The 19184-nt window shown below is 38.4% G+C and overlaps 1 protein-coding gene across 5 annotated transcripts in view; it reads right to left on the bottom strand.

Moving 5' to 3' along the window:
• Positions 1-19184, bottom strand: part of MBD5 (methyl-CpG binding domain protein 5) — a 264810-nt gene that overhangs the window by 168552 nt on the left and 77074 nt on the right. For all 5 annotated transcript variants that reach the window (XM_062186379.1, XM_062186390.1, XM_062186370.1 and 2 more), the window contains one exon: positions 4027-4147. The gene's annotated coding sequence lies outside the window, so the exon portion shown is untranslated. The remainder of the gene's footprint in view (positions 1-4026; positions 4148-19184) is intronic.

Genomic DNA, 19184 nt, shown 5'->3' with positions numbered 1-19184 from the left:
TATGTTCCTAAATCTTTATATATGTAATATATGAAATTTGCATAACTTAAATAAAATTTAAAAAATTAATAACATGTACTGCAAACTCAACACTAAAACACGATGCTGTACAATATAGATATATGTAGATTTAATCTCTCATTTATACATTAGTAAACATAGTGAAAAGCTCTCTGAGGAAGACATGTGGGACCAGCTGCAGAGTCCTTTCACCTGCTCCTGCTCCTGCCTCATTGCTGTTTGCTCTCGCTAAAGAACCAAGCTGTTCAGGAAGCAGTGTTGCAGTCATGGCTTTTAAAGATACTTGAAAGATGCCTGTGGAACCAGTGGTGGTCATTTGCTGAGTTGGCCTCACCCTGCCCAGAGGAAAAGTGAAGTCTCTGGAGAAGGTGTGTGCTGACTTGCTCAGAGCAGAAAGGAAAAGAATCTGGAAATGACAGGACCAGTTCAGATGCCTATCAAGACACTGTGAATCACTAAAAGAAAAATACCTTGTGGTAAAGGTTCTAAGACATGATCCCCTTCAGGTGAAAATCCACAAGTGGCACATTGATGTGCACAGTCTTTCTGAGATTGTTAAACAGATTACTTCCATCAGCACTGAGCCAGGAGTAGAAGAGGAAGTTACCATTCCAGATACCTAAGTCAACCAACTAATTTCATAAATTGCTTACTAGTTGTTAAAAAAAAAAAAAAGAAAAATGGGGAAATAATCTCCCTCAAGAACAGTGATTGAAAGCTAAGAGTTACATGTCTCAGACCTCCTGAATCAGAGTCAGATTCCTTACCTCTATAAACGGCATAATAATAGTTCTTATCTCACGGAGATGTTATTGGGATTGAAACAAGTGATTATAAGTATTTAGTCTTATACATAGTATATTCAATGGTTGTCAATTATCAATGTTTAGAATATTTTATTTACTTCCAAAATGTCTTCAGGGAATATTGAAAAAAAATTTTTTTGTGACTTTGGTTTTCCCAATCATAAAAGGAAATAATTTAATCCTATTATTTCAAAGGTCCTTTTTTTTTTTTTTTTTTTGATAGATAGTTTGACAGTTCGAGAAAGAGAGACCAGAGAGAAAGGTCTTCCTTCCATTGTTCACCCCCCAAATGGCTGCCATGGCCAGAGCTACGCCGATCCGAAGCCAGGAGCCAGGCGCTTCCTCCTGGTCTCCCATGCAGGTGCAGGGGCCCAAGCACTTGGGCCATCCTCTGTTGCCTTTTCAGGTCACAGCAGAGCTGGACTGGAAGAGGAGCAACCGGGACTAGAATTTGGTGCCCATATGGGATGCTGGCACCGCAGGCAGAGGATTAACCAAGTTGAGCCATGGCGCCAGTTCCAAAAGGTCCCTCTTAATGGTAATAATTTATGTGACATTACATAGCTGCCATAAAGGTACAACTTATTTTTCCTCTCTGCTTTTTACAGTAGTGCCAATTTCAATTTCTAGTAGAGACTAATTTTGTTTTTGTATTCTTTGAAAAAGAACCACATCTGACAATACTTTGTACGTTTTCTAGCATTAATTATCATGGGATACTTTCCTAATTTCCTGATTAGCACAACATTCACAATCAAATTCTACAGAAGACCTTAAGAACGTCTTTAAAAATAGACACTAATCACACAAAATAACTCGCAAAAACATTTTTACATGCAAAATTTTGTATTTAATCCAAGATTTTTTTTTTTTTAAAAAAATCTTATGTTTCTGGAGAAAGTTTTACTCAAAAGACTTGAGAAAATCCATGCCCATGACAACAAAATTTACAATTTAGGACAATACATTCTCAGGATACAAAATGAACTTATATAAAGGTGCAATGATTTATAGATTCTAATAAGACATAACTTCAGTATAAAAAGAAACAGAGGCTTTTTGTATATGTTCAACATTCTGCTTTTAGTATATGAAAGATAAGCAATATTTTTGTCACAGATATTTAATATAATTAAACTTTTAAAGGGGATATTTAAAAATAGTAAATTAAGTAACATTAATCTTAGTCAATGCTGATGTTTGCTGTAACATTATAAGTATGTTATGGTGGAAGTCAGGGATTTCAGCCAAACTAAGGCAGACATAAAATATGGGTTAGGTAAAATTACATCTAAAGTCAGCCATACACACTAAAATAATAAAAGATGAAATGATAGAATGTCTGAGTTTTGCTTCAGAATTATACAGGAAATAGAAATGAAATAAGATTAGCCATTAGTTCTTAATTAGTTAAACTAAACAGGTACATGGGAGTTCTTTATACTATTTTATCTTCTATGATTGCAACTTTCCATAATAAATAGCAGAAAGAAAAAATAAAGCCAAGGTACAAACACCAAAACTATAAACCATGCAGAAAATGATAGATGTGATCTCATAAAAATGCCAACCTTTTATGGCAAAAATAAAGCCATATAAAACATCAAATAAAATACCAAAACAAAATATAAAGTGAAAATTAAAAAATGGGAAGGCATAAGTGCAACAGATATGATTAATAGATTTAATATTCTTAATATGATTCCTGAGTCTTATCAATCAAAAAAAATCACAACAAAGGCTCCATGAAGTTTGGCATGGGGCATAAACAGCATACTCATAAAAGAACTCAAAACTCAAATAAAAAGATACTTGTCTCATTAGTAATGTAAATGAAAATTAAAAATACCATGCCATATACATTTCTCATATCAGCTTTATTTAAAATTAAGAACAGTTAATACCAAATATTGACAAAAACTTCAGAGTAAGTAGCATTCTCATATCATCACTCACTGTTGGTGAGAATGTAAATTGGTAGAGTTTTCAAGTTACTTAACCTTTGATCCACAAATTTGTTTAAAAAAGGATGTATTTATTTACTTGAAAACATAAAGCAATAGGGATACAGAGGGATACAGAGGGAGAGAGAGAGAGAGAGAGAGAGAATCTTGCATCTGCTGGTTCACTTCTGAAATACCCACAAAAGTCAGGGCTGGACCAGGCTGAAGCCTGGTGCCAGTTACTCCTTTCCTATGTGGTTAGCAGGGACCCAAGTGCTTGGACAATTACCTCCTGCCTCCCAGGTACATAATCAGAAATCTGGATTGGAAGTGGAGGCAGGACTTGGTCCCTGGCACTCTGATATGGGATATGGGTGCCCTAAGCAGTGGCTTAACCACTGCACCACAATATCCACCCTTGCTTTGAAAAAAAAAAAAAATAGTCCTAGGATATTGGCAAAACTGAGTGGAAAGTAGATGGATTTCCCAAATAGTCCTTATCCTCAGACTAACTCTCTATTATTAACATCCTGAGGACAGATGTTATTTCAAGAAAAGATCTATGGTCAAGTAAGTTTGATTTCTAAGCCCTCAGTATACCAAGTATGTTTGTATTCATGTTATATTATATGCCATGGAATACTTTTATCAGAAAGCATATTTAGGTGAAAAGATTCTGCAATACTTGCATTTGGAAATGGTTTTATAAAATCATCAAACATGAGTACAAGGAATGAGTACAAGTAATATTTGCCACAGGAAAAACTGGAAACATCCCAAATATTAAATAATAAGAAAGTAGTTACATGATTTATGTTATATCTTAAGCTGGAACATTAACAACAACTAAAGATGATACAGATGATATTTACCAATAAGCAGGGTAGACAAAGAGTATTTACATTCTATGTTTTCTATCAATAATTATTATGATTATATAAATACACATATTATACCCAACCTATACACATATATATTTGAATTCATTCTGAGAAACATAAAACAAAATCTAAACAGTAGTTTTCTCAAGGTAGTAGGACTACCATATTTTTCTGGATTACCTTTTTTAAATACAATGAACATTTTTAACTTCATAATAGAAACAGTTTTTAGAGGCAACATATTTAAGCCTCTTAACTATTTGGAGATGCCTGACATTTTAATCTATAGACATCAAATGCTTTCCATGTTCAGTAAAAAATTAAGTCCACAGATAAGAAAACTATATCCGTATGGAGAGTAAACTTAATTCCTACCTTCTGGAGAGAAAGTGATGACAACATAACAAATGTTGTGGGATCCAGCTGTGTAAGGGGGTAGCAGCTCTCCAGATGCTCTATGCCTTTACGGGCCTTTGTAAGGGAGTACTTCTTCTCTCTGTAACAGAAGTGACATGGGCACACTCATTTATTCAAAGGCTGATTTACAATTTATTTAATGATGCTATTTGCTACTTTTGCATTTCCACACATCAATAAAGAGCTAATCATGGTATAAGTAACTTCATCCTTAAGAATACTATTGTTAATTAATATAAATAGTAAAGAAAAATTACTATGCTGTTTATTTTCAAATGTTTGTTAATATGTGCAGAAATATAATAATTTAACATTTTGTCAATGAACATAGTAATGTAATTTTGGTATATCTATGACCTGGCAGTGTGCCTCTGTATCTCATTTAATATGCCCAATCCTTTTCATTCAGTATTCAAAAATGTTTAATGAATAGTCATGAACTCTGTGTCAGGCACCATGTGAAGCATAAAGATGCAATGGTGATCGCAACCATGATATAAAGTAGCCATTTCTATTCCCACTTTTAAATGGGGCAATTGAGGCTTTGAGATTTGATCTCAAATAGCCTAACTTCAAAGCTACTCTACTATAGCTCAATTTAAAAAAATGTTTATCTAGGGTGGCACAGCAGGTCAATGACATGGCCTACAGTGCCAGCATCCCCTATGGGCACCGGTTCGAGTCCTGGTTGCTCCACTTCTGTTCCAGCTCTTTGCTGATGTTCCTGGGAAAAAAGCTGGGGATGGCCCAGGTCCTTGGGTCCCTGCACCTATGTGGGAGAGCTAGAAGAAGCTCCTGGCTCCTTGCTTTGACCTGGCCCAGCCCAGTCTTTGGGGCCATTTGGGGAGTGGATCAGCGAATGGAGGATCTCTCTCTCTTTTTCCTTCTTTCTGTCATGCTGCCTTTCAAAAATAAATCTTAAAAAAAAAAAGCTTATCTAGTTCCAAGTCTTAACACCATGAGTACCAGCAACAACCAAAAACCACAAAACTCCAAACCTTTTATGTTAAAGTGAAGAAACCACCAAAGAATAATTACCAATTTCAATGCAGTATGAAATATATACAAAATATTTTTATATGGCCTTTATGACTTGTAATACCGCCTAAATTAATATTCACACAGTACTATAGCATAGGTGTTAGCATTCTCATTGTTCAGGCCTGGGGAATGTCTGGCCTGTGGGCTGAATAAGCAAAATCATTTGGTCTGGCCCTTCCAGGGCAGCTGCAGGCAGGACCTGAAATTCATTAAACCTACAGCAAACTGACATTTAAATTGATAATTTTGTATGGTCATGTATGATGTTATAAATATCCAAATGACCCTTGGCCGTAAAAAGGTTCCCCTCCCCTGGTTTAGATGATAACAGTGTGGCTTACAGGGAATAGTGACATAGTAAGCTTAAGTCTAGGTCTTCTGAATTTGTTCCTAAAATCAAAAGGAGTAAGGAAAATTTTATATGTTGAAAAGAAATAAGGCAGTAAGAACAATAACTCCATTAAATAGTCTGATAAACTTATGCACTGAAACATACTACACACACAGTCACACACCTACATGGTAGTAATAGGGGAAAGTAACTATCTAGGAAGGAGAAACTGAACGAAAGTCATCTTCAAGTACAGATTGCAGCTATGCAGGCTGCCTGCTTTTAAGTGGGGTCTCACAGATAAATAGTAGGAAATATTGCCACTTGCTGTATGACTCTGGGAAAGATATTTATCTTCTCTGGGTGTCAGTTTCCTTATTTGTAAATGGAGATAACAATACTTAATGAGTAGGGCTTTAATAAAGATTTATACTCTTAAAGCACTTACTATACCTGGCACAATATAAATGCTATCTATATGTCTTTTTATTTTTTTAAACAAATACCTGGATGGGGTTAATTTTACATATATATATATGTATATATTAAAGATTTTATTTATTTGTACTTACTTGAAAGTCAGAGTTACATAAAGTGGAGGAGATACAGAGAGAGAGAGAGAGAGAGAGAGAGAGAGAGAGAGAGAGAGAGAAAGAGAGATCTTCCATCTTCTGGTTCACTCCTCAAATGGCCACAATGGTTAAGGCTGTGTGAGGCCAAAGCTAGGAGTCTGGAGTTGGGTGTAGGGGCCCAAGAACTTGGGCCATTTTCCACTGTTTTCCCAGAAAAATTAGCAGGGAGCTGGATCAGAAGTGGAGCAGCCAGGTCTCGAACCAGCACCCATATTGGATGCCAGTGTCGCAGGTGGAGGCTTAATCTGCTATGCCATAATGCAAGCCCTGGGTTAGTTATATTAATAGAGCCTCCTCACAGAGCATATTACCATCAGTCAGAATTTTAAAAAAAATTATTTTTTGACAGGCAGAGTTAGACAGTGAGAGACAGACAGACAGACAGAGAGTTATAGACAGTGAGAGACAGACAGGGAGAAAGGTCTTCCTTCTGTTGGTTCACTCCCCAATGGCTGTTACGGCCTGCACTGCCCGAATCCGAAGCCAGGAGCCAGGTGCTTCCTCCTGGTCTCCCATGCGGGTGCAGGGACCCAAGCACTTGGGCCATCCTCTACTGCCCTCCTGGGCCACAGCAAAGAGCTGGCCTGGAAGAGGAAAACCGGGACTAGTACCCAGTGCCCCAGCTGGAACTAGAACCTGGGGTGCCAGCGCCGCAGGTGGAGGATCAGCCAAGTGAGCCAAGGCGCCAGCCCTATCAGTCAGGTTTTACATCTGTTAACATCTTCAGTAATCCTTACTTTAGTCCTGGGAGGTAGATATCATTACTGGCCCTCAGCTCTCCAAGTTGTTAAAAACAAACTTAAAGAAACTGATCAACTGAAAAGGGACCATTGTTTACTAATATCAAGTACATCTTAAAAACCAAATCACATAGCAATTGCCTCATTAGTACACAGTTAAAGCAAGGAGAACTGCAAACTCAGATTGGACCTTCCATCAAGCCATAGCTTGTTTAGTGTGTTAAGAATTGCCTCTTACCTTTGATATGATACTTTGAAAAAGTAAGGCATAATCAATGCAATATTCTTGCCAAAAATGTTTAACCTGAATTTAATAACTAAAAAATTCAGAAAAATTCTAAAAAAGGGCCATTTTTGCTAGCAATTTGGTCAATGACTTAAACAGGTATTTAGCCTGGAAGTTAAGCCTGTGTCCCACATCACAGTGCCAGGGTTTGATTCCTGGTTCCACCTCCTGACTCTAGATTCCTGCCAATGTAGATCCTGGGGGCGAGCAGTGATGGCCCCAGTTACTGGGCTCCTGCCCCTTACGTGGTAGACCTGGATCATGATTCTGGCTCTTGGCTCCTTCTGTGGCCCAGCCCAGCCATTGTGGGCATTAGGGAGTGAACCAGTGGATAGAAGTTTGCTCTGTATATCTGTGTCTCTCTTGCTGTCTCTTAAACACATCAATAAAATTTAAAAACCATGTAAATGCCAAGAAGCAAAGAGAGTACAACTTTTTTTTATATATCAAAGGGGATTAAATCGATTATGGCAACCAAATGCAATGTATGAACTTTGACTGGATCCTGAAACAGGAAATAAAAACTGTAGCTATATTACTGGACAACTAGAAAATTTTAAACACGGACTTCAAGAATCTTCATCAGTAGCCCATTTAAAGCCATCTTAAGTGGCTAATTCCTCCTGATAAAATTATTATAAATGTGCATGCATTTGCAGTCATCACTATTTTTTAAAGACCTACTCAGTGTGATAAGCCTGCAAACAAAAAATTCTTGCAAGTAACAGACCCAAAAATATATACTTGGCTTGGCCAAAGGGGTCAGGTGAGGGTAGAGAGGACCCTGCTATCTCTGTTATCTCAGTCTGGCAAGTTAACAAAACAGCTACACTATCATCTGTTATATTTTGAGACGCAGACCATCTGCCTACTGAAACATTTTCCTTTCTAATAGAAGGGAAAAATTCCGAATGTTGGAGCAGGTTGGCTGCTTTATTCTGCCTTCAGTAAAGACCTACAAGAAAGACTGGCAGCTCAGGAAGCAGAGAAAGGAAAAAAGACGGCTTTGCTAACAGAGCTACTTTCTGTCTGTGGCTAAGAATCAGGTAATCTGGAGCCTAGTAGGATTCAAGAAGCCAAATTATAAAGGCTTTATAATTATCTTGTATTTATTTTGTAAATAGGTTATTTATGTGATACAGAATTTGAAAGACATAAACAGGCAGTGAAAAATCTCTTTCTGTCTTGTCCCCCAGCCATTTGTTTTCTTTCCCTGGAGGCAACCCCTGTTACCAGCTTCATGTGTCCTTCCAGAGATGTTCAATGCACTGCCATATCTACACATATATTTCCAGAAATGGAACAGGCTGTGCACAGTGTTCTATACCTTGTTTTCTTCAAGGCAATTGTCCATATCAGTATGTATAGAGCAGCCTTATTTAAAAAGCTTCATTATATAATGCTTATATGATTAAAAAAAAAAACCAGAATAGACAAGAAGATAAAACAATATAACCCATTACTCATTTATATAAAGTTTGTACCATGTATATGTATATAAAGTTTGGGGCCGGTGCTGCAGTACAGTGGGTTAAGCTGCTATCCCATAGAGGTGCTGGTTTGAGCCCTGGCTATTTCACTTCTGATCCAGCTCCCTGCAAATGTACTTGGGAAAGCAGTGGGAAATGGCCCAAGTGCTTAGGATCTTGCAACCATGTGGGAGACCTTGATGAAGCTCCTGTCCCAGCCCTGGTCAGTGTGGACGTTTGGGGAGTGAACCAGCAGATGGACAACAATCTACCTCCTTGCTCTCTCTCTTTGTCTCTCCCTCTCTCACTGTAACTCTTTCAAATAAATAAACAATTAAATCTTAAGGGAAAAAGTACATAAGAATGTAAGAGGAAATAACAGATTTTTTTCTCATGCAAAGGAATAATACTGGTCACTAGGTAACAAAAAGCTGAAAGGGCTGTAAATGAAGTATCCAAATTATAAGGTACCAAAGACAGTGGCTGAGGAAGTACCTGGGAGGGTTTGTCTAGAAATTTCTCTGGATCAAGCATTCCAGTATATTGTGGCAGAGCATATGAAAAGTTACTGAAGCCTTTGTCCTGGGAAGGGTGCCAAAATGACTAAGACTGCACTAGAAGATGTAAAGGAGATGGGTTTGAAGAAAAGGGGTGAGGAATGTTAAGTCTTTGCAACTGGACAGCATGGAAAAACCATGACAATAGACCCAGGATATGAAGTTCAGAGGTCAGGAAAGAGGAACTATACTTACAGAGATGCTAGCATATGATACTGAAAGGCCGTGGGCAAGCAGTAATTCATCAGGGGCCAACAAGGAGAGAGAAGAGTGTGTAAACTCGTATTCAGCCATTAATGTCTGACAGGGTGAGTCTTGGGATTCGAGGAAGAGTAGAAGGAAAAAGAAAAAGTAAAAGGGGTAGAATCCTAGTTTGAAGCTTAAATTTACTCAATTTTTAACTCAGGAATGAACAAGTAACTTGAAATGGGCATAATAATGTTTTCTTTTATCTGTGGAAACAGTGGCTGGGGTGCCAGGAAGAGAGGTTGGTGAGACAAGTCAATTTTACATATAAGTAAATGATGTTTTACACACTTGAATTTACATGGGCAGTTTGTAGGGATGTTACAATGGGTGTGTGGAGATATTTAAATGATGTAATGATACAATTTTCTGATAGTAATTTTTCTCTGACTTCTCTCCAAGTTTTGGAAATCTTCACTGCATCATCATATATAGAAACTAAACATTCTGGCTTTTCTTATACAGTCTTACCTCCAAAGAGTATTAGCTGTCGAGAAGTGAATCCTGAGTTCAAATTCTACCTTTGTCTCTACTAAGCTATATAAATTTGAGGAAGTCTCCAAGTTTTTATCCATAAGACATAGAAGTAAAAATTATTTTGTGTATATTTTATGTGAGATAATAAAATGTATATTGCACGTTGCTGGCATACCTAGTTTCTCAAAGTTTAAATTATGTTACTTATTTTTTGATTTGGAAAATTGGATCATCTTAAACATTCTGACTACAAGAGTCTGAGTTCTGTAATAAATGAATTCTAGTTATTGCTCCCAGGTTTGAGGAGTAATATACATCTCCTCAGGCTGCACAGGAAGCAGGTCTGAGTCATAATAAAAGCACTTAAATACAAATTATATGATACATAAACAGAAACAGCTCTAACTCTTACCCTGAGATTGAGTGTAGGGGTTGGATATGGTAATTTCCTGTTTTTTTTTCCCAAATATAAATTATCCTTTTTAAGGTATTTAACTCAACTCTAACAAATGTTTAAAAGAAGAAACTACATGTGAGATAATAACAGCACTAAATCTTGTTAAAGATAATAGATTAAACACAACTATTTAACTTCATCTCCTTCCAAAATCACATCAAAATAATATTTCATAAAGAAAGTATAAACAAACAAGGAAAAGGAAAATGAGATGCATTTGAGTAACCAAAACTTTGAAGTCAGAAAGCAGGACGACTGCTAACTGACATGGAAGACAATGCAAGGTGGATCCTAAACTAGCAGTGGAAAAAGTCAGGAAGCAATTGTATCTGAACCACACATTTTCCAAAAGACTTAAGGACTAGTGGTACCCAGTTCAGTCATCCTTCTGTATCTAGGGGTTTCATGTTGTTGGATTCAATCAACCACAGAACAAAAATACTTGAAAGGTAGGCACTGTGGTGTAGCAGGGTTAACTTACTGCTTTGGACACTCATACCCCATATTGGATTGCTGGTTTGAGTCCTGGCTATTCTGTAATTCCACTCCAGCTTCCTGCTAATGTGCCTGGGAGGTAGTGGATGATGGTCTGCATACTTGGGTTCCTGAAAGCAACTCACTTCCAAATACAGATTGGCAATGCATATCCTACATGGAATCACCTCCCTTTCCTTATGCATTGCTGCTTCTCTTTCCTTATAAGGCAGCCTGGGATAGGATTTCTAGTAAGAAGATCTGGGTTTGGGTAGGTCATTCAGCTTCTCTGAGTATCCATTCTCTCATCAGCAAAATGGAGATGACAATCCTTGCTTTGCCTCCTCACCATTCTTTCCTGCTGCTTCTGGTAATTGCATACAGATTTTCATTTAGACAGCTCACCTCAGCTCCAGACATGGACCTAACTGCCAAGATCAATATTATCCTTCACTCCTCATCTAGGGATGAGCACTCAACAAAACCATAGCCAGTGATCCTCAAAACAATCAGGGACACCAAGTGTGGAAACGATAATGGCATCAATCCAGAGGGAAAGACATAGGAGCCTCAAGTTAGTCTTTTTGAACGGACCTGCATCCTGTTTTGGCACAAAACAGTATATCTCTGAGTGTGTATGTGTGTGTGTGTAGCAGGAAGGAGACAGAGGGAAGTGGGGGTAGGAGAATGTTCTTCTCTGAAATCAAAGGAGTCTTAACTACTATCTACCTTATAGGAATTATCTGCAATGTTTCTATATCAACTGATATAATGAATATAAAAACATCTGGTAAACTTAAAGCAGTATAAAATGTTATCATCATAATTTTTAAAAAATAATCCCATTTTTTTTCACAAGGCAAGCTATAAGTAATTTTTATAAATATCAAAGTACTCCATTAAAAAGTTGGTATTATTTATAAATATATATTTTTCTATACAAATATAAGAATGCATGAGTGTTCAAATCATTGTAGGTTATGCATCTGACAGCAGCTCTTTTGGTTTCCTTATCCATAAAATATAAAATGTTAAGCTAGCACCCCCCCAAAATCTCTATTTTACTCTTTTTTAAAAGAAGATTTATCTGTTTATTTATTTGAAAGGCAGAGTGACTAAGAGAGAGAGAGAGAGAGAGAGAGAGGGAGAGAGAGAGAGAATCTTCCATCTTTTGGTTTACCCTCCAAATGCCAGCAACCTCCAAGGCTGGGGCAGGCCAAAGCAAGGATCCAGGAACTCAGTTTGGGATTTTGATGAGAGTGGCAGGAACCTAAGTACTTGGATAACCATGAACAGCTTCCCAGGAACATTAGCAGGAAGCTGAATGGGAAGGAGGGAGTAGCTAGGACTCAACTGGCAAATGGGTATCCCAAGTGGTGGCTTAACCTGCTTAACCACCATGTTGATCCCTCCTATTATATCCTTTGATATTAATGTTCCACAGACCTGTCTGAAACATTTAAAAAATATATACAGTGAATACTAATTACTCTCAAATGAATGATATCAGGGTTAATTAGTAAATTCTTGGGAGGTACACTTTTTAAAATTTATAAATAAATTGTAGGGAAACTGAAAAAGGAGACCTAGCACATACAGAAGGTAATTTTATAAACTTTCAAATAAAATTCTTTTTAGTCAGAAGAAAAAATAGAAAGTAAATGGATGTTCCAATTGAGCTCACAGACTTTAAAAAAGGCAATGGTTTTCTTAAATAGATCATTCTCCTCATATCTATAGGATTAATCTGACTGGCAATTCTTTTCTTTCTGGTTCAATTTTTGCTTCATTTCTCAGAAGCTGAATGTATGCAATTGAAATATATGTTGTTTTACAGCATTGGTTCCATTGGTAGGTCCTTCGTCTTATCTCCAGATTATGATTCATTGCGTAAATGATAGAAAATGAGGTAGTGAGGTTGATTTTTGGACTTACTCTTAACTGTCATGAATATAATAAAGTGAAATTCATCATAAGCATGATGGCATAATTTTTCTCATGATGAACAATATCTAATGAAAAAGGGAAAAAACCCCGAGCTATAAAGGCATACTTTTCAAGGAAAGAAAATAATGAAATAAGGATATTATTTAATTAAAAACAAGTTATAATGTCAGGGTCACTAGAAAAATTTCAATGCCAATCAAAAATAGTACAGATTGTTAGTCAAGAAAATGTTTAAGTTCTAATCCATTAAAACCAATTAACTTAGCAGATTCCAAGATAGCCCAATTCTGTTCACTTTCTCTTCTATAAAGAAAAACCAAAGTGATGGTGAATAGCTGCATTTCAAGAGGCCAGGCTGCTGCAGCTTGGTGCCATGTTGAGAATGAACACTGTAGGAATTAATGTTGCTATAGAGGACAGAAACCATTGCATATTCCCATTCCTGGTCTCCACAGACATTCCAGTACACAAGCACAGGAAGCTGCAGACTTACAAACCCAAGTAGACTTAGCAGTGGGTATTAGTCAGCCTTTGCCACTATAAATAAATCCCTAAGCTACTTAAGAAAGGTTTATTTTGGCGCACAATTTTGGAGGTTGACAGTCCTTAGGCAGGCCCCACTGGTTTGGCCATCTAGTGAGGCCAGAAGATGGCAAAGATGGAGTGGAGGAACGATCACATACTGAATGAAGGAGCAAAGAGAGCAGCTGGGCCCAATTCGGTTTTTATATCCAGTCTTCTTGTGAGGGCTCCCCAATAACTTAAGGATCTCCAGCTTGGCCCTCTTCCTGGACATCATAACTAGATTAAGTTTCTACCCTTTTTGGACCATCAACTTGTGACTGTCTGCTTGATTCAGGAGCCACACCCTATTCAAACCATAACACAGCACAACTGTAACTATCAGCCATGCCCATGCAGTGTCTTGTGATACAGGGGACACTGTTCAGCTTGGTGGTAGCTGTCACTCTGAAACTTGAAAGATCAAGACATTTCCTCTGAGAACTGGGACCTATTCCCATGTGCTTGCTGCTGCCACTGTCACCACAGCCAGTTGCCTGTCAATCTGTGCCACAGCTGGATCTACGAGTGTGGATCCACCACTGCTGAGAGTGCTTGCTCGATACTGGCACTGCTGGGATTGCCTTTGGCGGACCACACCAACAGTGGATCTCCAGCAGTGGTACACTGTGCTTCTATTACTCTGATGGGATGCCCACACAGTGAGTGTCCCACTCCTATTGCTGTGGGTACTACATCCACCTGAGCTTGAGTGCCTATACTCTGGCACGGCCCTTGGAGATTGACAGACTCTCAAACACCACAGCTGCACACCATGACCAAAGTCATGGATTATAAATAAAGAAAAGATTACACAGCAGTGTCTGAGTAGAACCAAAACCAACAGAGTCCACTAAACTAACATCTTAAAACACATCTTTAGAAGGAAGTCTTCTCTATGAAAGTTACCTTATAAAACTGGTAGAGAAATCTGATCTGCCAAATGTGCAAATCTCATACAGAGATATAAGATATGAAAATGCACAGAAACATTAAACTTTCAAAGGAATACAGTTAGCTTTCTAGTAACAGGCCTCAAAGAAAAAGACTGACAATGGGCCAGCGCTGTGGTATAGTAGGTTAACGCCCTGGCCTAAAGTGCCGGCATCCCATATGGGTGCCGGTTCGAAACCCGGCTGCTCAACTTCTGATCCAGCTCTCTGCTATGGCCTGGGAAAGCAGCAGAAGATGGCCCAGGTCCTTGGCCCCTGCACCCACATGGGAGACCAGGAGGAAGCTCCTGGCTCCTGGCTTCTGGCTGTGTATCTCTCCCCAGCTTCCCCATAACAGCACCCACTACCTGGCTGAGAAAGGGCGGGTGCTTTTTTGGGTTTGGGTGGGAACTGTGGAAAACTCCATGCTTGTGCACAGCAACTGGCTGAGAAAGGACGCCTCCTTGGCAGTACTGGCAGCAGGGCAGGGAGAGCAACATTTGGCCAGCAGAGGGAAAAATCTGCAATCCCTTCTGATTTTGAGCCCGGCTGGGAGGTGTCTGGGCCCCCAGCCTCCCAGGATCAAGATGCTAGGTGGAGCTGGCTTGGGGAGCATCTGCCTCTCTGTTGACTAGTCAGAATGGTAGGTCAGAGCCAAACCTCAGCACTCAGCAGCTGTGGGAGCCCTATACACTGAGACTGTGGGGATTCAGTGGTTACATGAGAAGGTGTAGGCTGTGGTTGGGTCTCTGGGCAATCACTCTCAGAGCTCTTTGCTTGCTTAGGGCAGGTCACTGCAGTGGGAACTGCGCTCACAGTGAGGACCGTGCAGATAATTTGCACGGTCCATACAGTGGCACAGAACACACTGGGGGCTAACACCTGGTGTTGCTCAGTGTGGAGAGGAGCTGAGGTGATTATACCAACAGAGGTGAGCATTCCCCCTTTCTGTTAACAAGAGGAGATTTACCAAGCCCAACTTGGGTGTTACTCTGGATACTTGTCCCACCCTGGAGCTCTGACCAGAGTTCCCTGGTCACACCCACTACGTACCTATTGGTATTCACTGAAAGTGCAGAAATTCCACTAAGCCACAGAGGCAAAGCTCAAAGATAAAAGCCATCAGAAAAAAAATCAATTCTACCAATACCCAAAAAGAAACACAAAAATTCAAGAAACAAGAATAAGGGAGACACCATGACCCATTCAAAGGAACACAACATTTCCATATTAGAATGTGAAGATGAAGAGACTGAGAAAATGCTGGAAATAGAATTCAAAAAATTATTCACAGGATTACTCAAATGCAGTCAAAAGCAAATCCATGAACTAAAGAAATAAACATAACATAAATGAAATTTTTTCCCATGAAATTGAGATTGTAAAGAGAAATCAAAATGAAATACCAGAAATGAAGAATTTAATAGGTCAAATAAAAATTGTGGTGGAATGCCTTACAGCAGCCTTGACAAGGCAAAGGAAATAATATTTGAGATAGAAGACAAGTCTTTGGAAATATTTCCGTCAGACCTAGAAAAAAAAACAACCAATATTAGAAAACTTAAAAGCAGTGTTGGAGATTAAAGGGATACTATCGAATGACTCAACATATGATTCTTTTTTTTTTTTTGACAGGCAGAGTTAGACAGTGAGAGAGAGACAGAGAGAAAGGTCTTCTTTCCGTTGACCTAGTGAGCCGTGGCGCTGGCCTCAACATACGATTCTTTGGAGCTCCCCAGGGCATGGAAAGAGAATGGACTAGAAGGCATCTTTAGTGAAATAATTATAGAAAACTTCCCCAAGGATGTCAAAGACCTCCACAATGAAAATTACAAAATATTAAATAAACAGAAGACATTAAAAAAATGGAAAAGTCTTCAATCTTCATAGATCGGAAGAACCAACATCATCAAAATGTCCATACTACCAAAAGCAATTTACAGACTCAGTGTGATCCTAATCAAAATACCAATGACATTCTTTGCAGATCTAGAAAAAACAATGCTAAAATTCATACGGAAACATAAGAGACCCTCAGTAGCTAAGGCAATCTCATACAACAAACACAAAGCCGGAGGCATCACAATACCTGATTTCAAGACATACTACAGGGCAGTTATAATTAAAACAGCCTGGTACTGGCCAAAAAACACAGACACATAAACCAATGGAACAGAACAGAAACTTCAGAAATCAATCCAAGCATCTACAACCAACTTATTTTTAACAAAGGAGCTAAAACCAATCCCAGAGCAAGGATAGTTTCTTTAACAAATGGTGCTGGTAAAACTAGCTCTCTACATGCAGAAATATGAAACTAGACCCATACCTTACACCTTACACACAAATTCACTCAAAATGGATTAAAGACCTAATTCTACAACTGATACCATCAAATTACTATAGAACATTGGAAAAACTCTGTAAGACATTAGCATAGTCAAAGACTTCTTGGAAAAGACCTCAGATGCACAGCCAATCAAAGACAAAATTGACAAATGGGATTACATCAGATGAGAAGCTCCTGCATTATAAAACAAAAACTCAGCAAAGTGAAGAGGCAACTGAGAGAATGGGAGAAAATATTTGCAAAGTACGCTACTGATAAAGGGATAACATTCAGAATCTATAAAGAGCTCAGGAAACAACAACAAATGATCCAGTTAAGAAATGGGCAAAAGACTTGAACAGGCATTTTTCAAGAGAGGAAATTCAAATGGCCAACAGACATTTGAAAAAATGTTCAAGATCACTAGCCATCAGGGAAATGCAAATCAAAAATCACAGTGAGTTTCACCTCACCCCAGTTAGAATGGCTTTCATATAGAAACCAACAAACAACAAATGCTGCCAAGGATGTGGGGAAACTGGTACCCTAATCTGCTGTTGGTGGGAATGAAGACTGGTGCAGCCACTGTGGAAGATGGAATGGAGATACCTCAGAAATCTGAATATGGACCTACCATGTGATCCAGATATCCAACTACTGGGAATTTACCCAAACTAAGAGAAATCATCATCTGAAAGAGTTTCTGTACCCCTATATTCATTGCAGCACAATTCATAATACTAAGAAATGGAATCAACCCAGATGTCCTTTAATGTTGACTGGATAAAGAAATTATGGTATATATACACTATCATGTACTACTCAGCTATAAAAAAAATCTGGTCTTTTGTAATAAGACAAATGCAGAAATAATTATACTTAGTGAAGTAAACTGGTCTCAAAAAAGACAGATATCATATGTTTTCCCAGATCTAAGGTAACTAATAGAGTACCTAAAATGTAATGTTTAGGAGTGAAATGGACATTTTTTTTTATTTTTTATTTTTTTTAGACAGGCAGAGTGGACAGTGAGAGAGAGAGAAAGAGAGAAGGGTCTTCCTTTTGCCGTTGGTTCACCCTCCAATGGCCACTGTGGCTGGCGCGCTGCGGCCAGCGCACCACGCTGATCCGATGGCAGGAGCCAGGTGCTTCTCCTGGTCTCCCATGGGGTGCAGGGCCCAAGCACTTGGGCCATCCTCCTCTGCACTCCCTGGCCACAGCAGAGAGCTGGCCTGGAAGAGGGGCAACCGGGACAGAATCCGGAGCCCCGACCGGGACTAGAACCTGGTGTGCCGGTGCTGCAAGGAGGAGGATTAGCCTGTTGAGCCACGGCACCGGCCTGACATTTTGAGATTTGATGATTGTTCACATCCCTTGTCTCTTCTGTTGAGGAATGGTGTCTTTTTTTTTTCTTCCCACTATTTGTTGTACTCTTTTACTTAGTGTAGAGTTAACTAGATGTAAAACTAAAAGCAGATCTTTGTAAAAATTAAGACTGGGAATGTGACAGGAAGGAGGAAGAAGGGTTGGAGCTCAGGTGGGAGGGAGGGTGGGTGGGAAAGTATCAGTATGTTCCTAATTTTGAATATATGAAATACATGAAACATATATAAATTAAAATTAAAAATAACACAAAATAAATCAGGAAACAAAGAGAGCACAAGCACAGAAGTGAAACAGCGAAGAATCAAACATGGATAATACAGAAATCCACCAAATTACAACTATAAACATGAAGAAGAAAAGAAAAAAGCATATTCAAACCACACAAAAGAAAGTTAACACAATAGCAGGAGATTCACATATCAATAATATTCTTGAATGTAAATGTATTAAATTCCCCATTTAAAAGATATAGATTGAATGGATGAAAAAAAGTGAGATGTGATTATATGCTGCCAGAAGGAAAACGCACACCATCAGCAAGGACCCATACAGAGTAAATATGAGAGGATAGAAAAAGATTATTTCATGTAAATGGACACCAAATCAAGCATGAATAGCCATATTTATATCAGACAAAATAGACTTTAAAAAACTGCAAAAAAAAAGACAAAGATTACTATATAATGATCAAAGGAATAATTTAACAAGAAGATATAGATTGAAAGGTATACGCAATTCCAGCACACCCAATTTTATAAAGCAAAAATTATTAGATCTAAAGAGAAACATAGGCTTTGACATAATGATGGTAGGTGTCTGAACCATCTTACATCAATGCACAGAGCAGCCAGGAAAAAATCAAGAAACATCAGAGAGACCTGAAACAATCAAATATTTAGAGGAAAACATAGGGGAAACACTGCAAGACATTGACATAGGCAAAGATTTCTTGGATAAGACCTCAGAAGTGCAAACAATAAAAGTATAGAAATGGGATTACAGTAATCTAAGAAAATTCTCCAATCAAAGGAAACTCTCAAAAGTCAAGAGGCAACTGACAGAATGGGAGAAAATATTTACAACTGATAAAGGATTAACATCCAAACTACATAAGGGGCTCCATAAACTCAACAACAATAAAACAGTCTAGTTAAGAAATGGGCGAAAGAAATGAACAGACATTTTTTTAAAGGATGAATTGCAAATGGCCAACAGACACATGAAACAATAATGTTCAGGATCAGTAGCCAT

Source organism: Lepus europaeus, chromosome 1 (assembly GCF_033115175.1).
Source record: "Lepus europaeus isolate LE1 chromosome 1, mLepTim1.pri, whole genome shotgun sequence".
NCBI lineage: Eukaryota > Metazoa > Chordata > Mammalia > Lagomorpha > Leporidae > Lepus > Lepus europaeus.
This window is presented reverse-complemented; position numbering and strand designations above follow the sequence as displayed.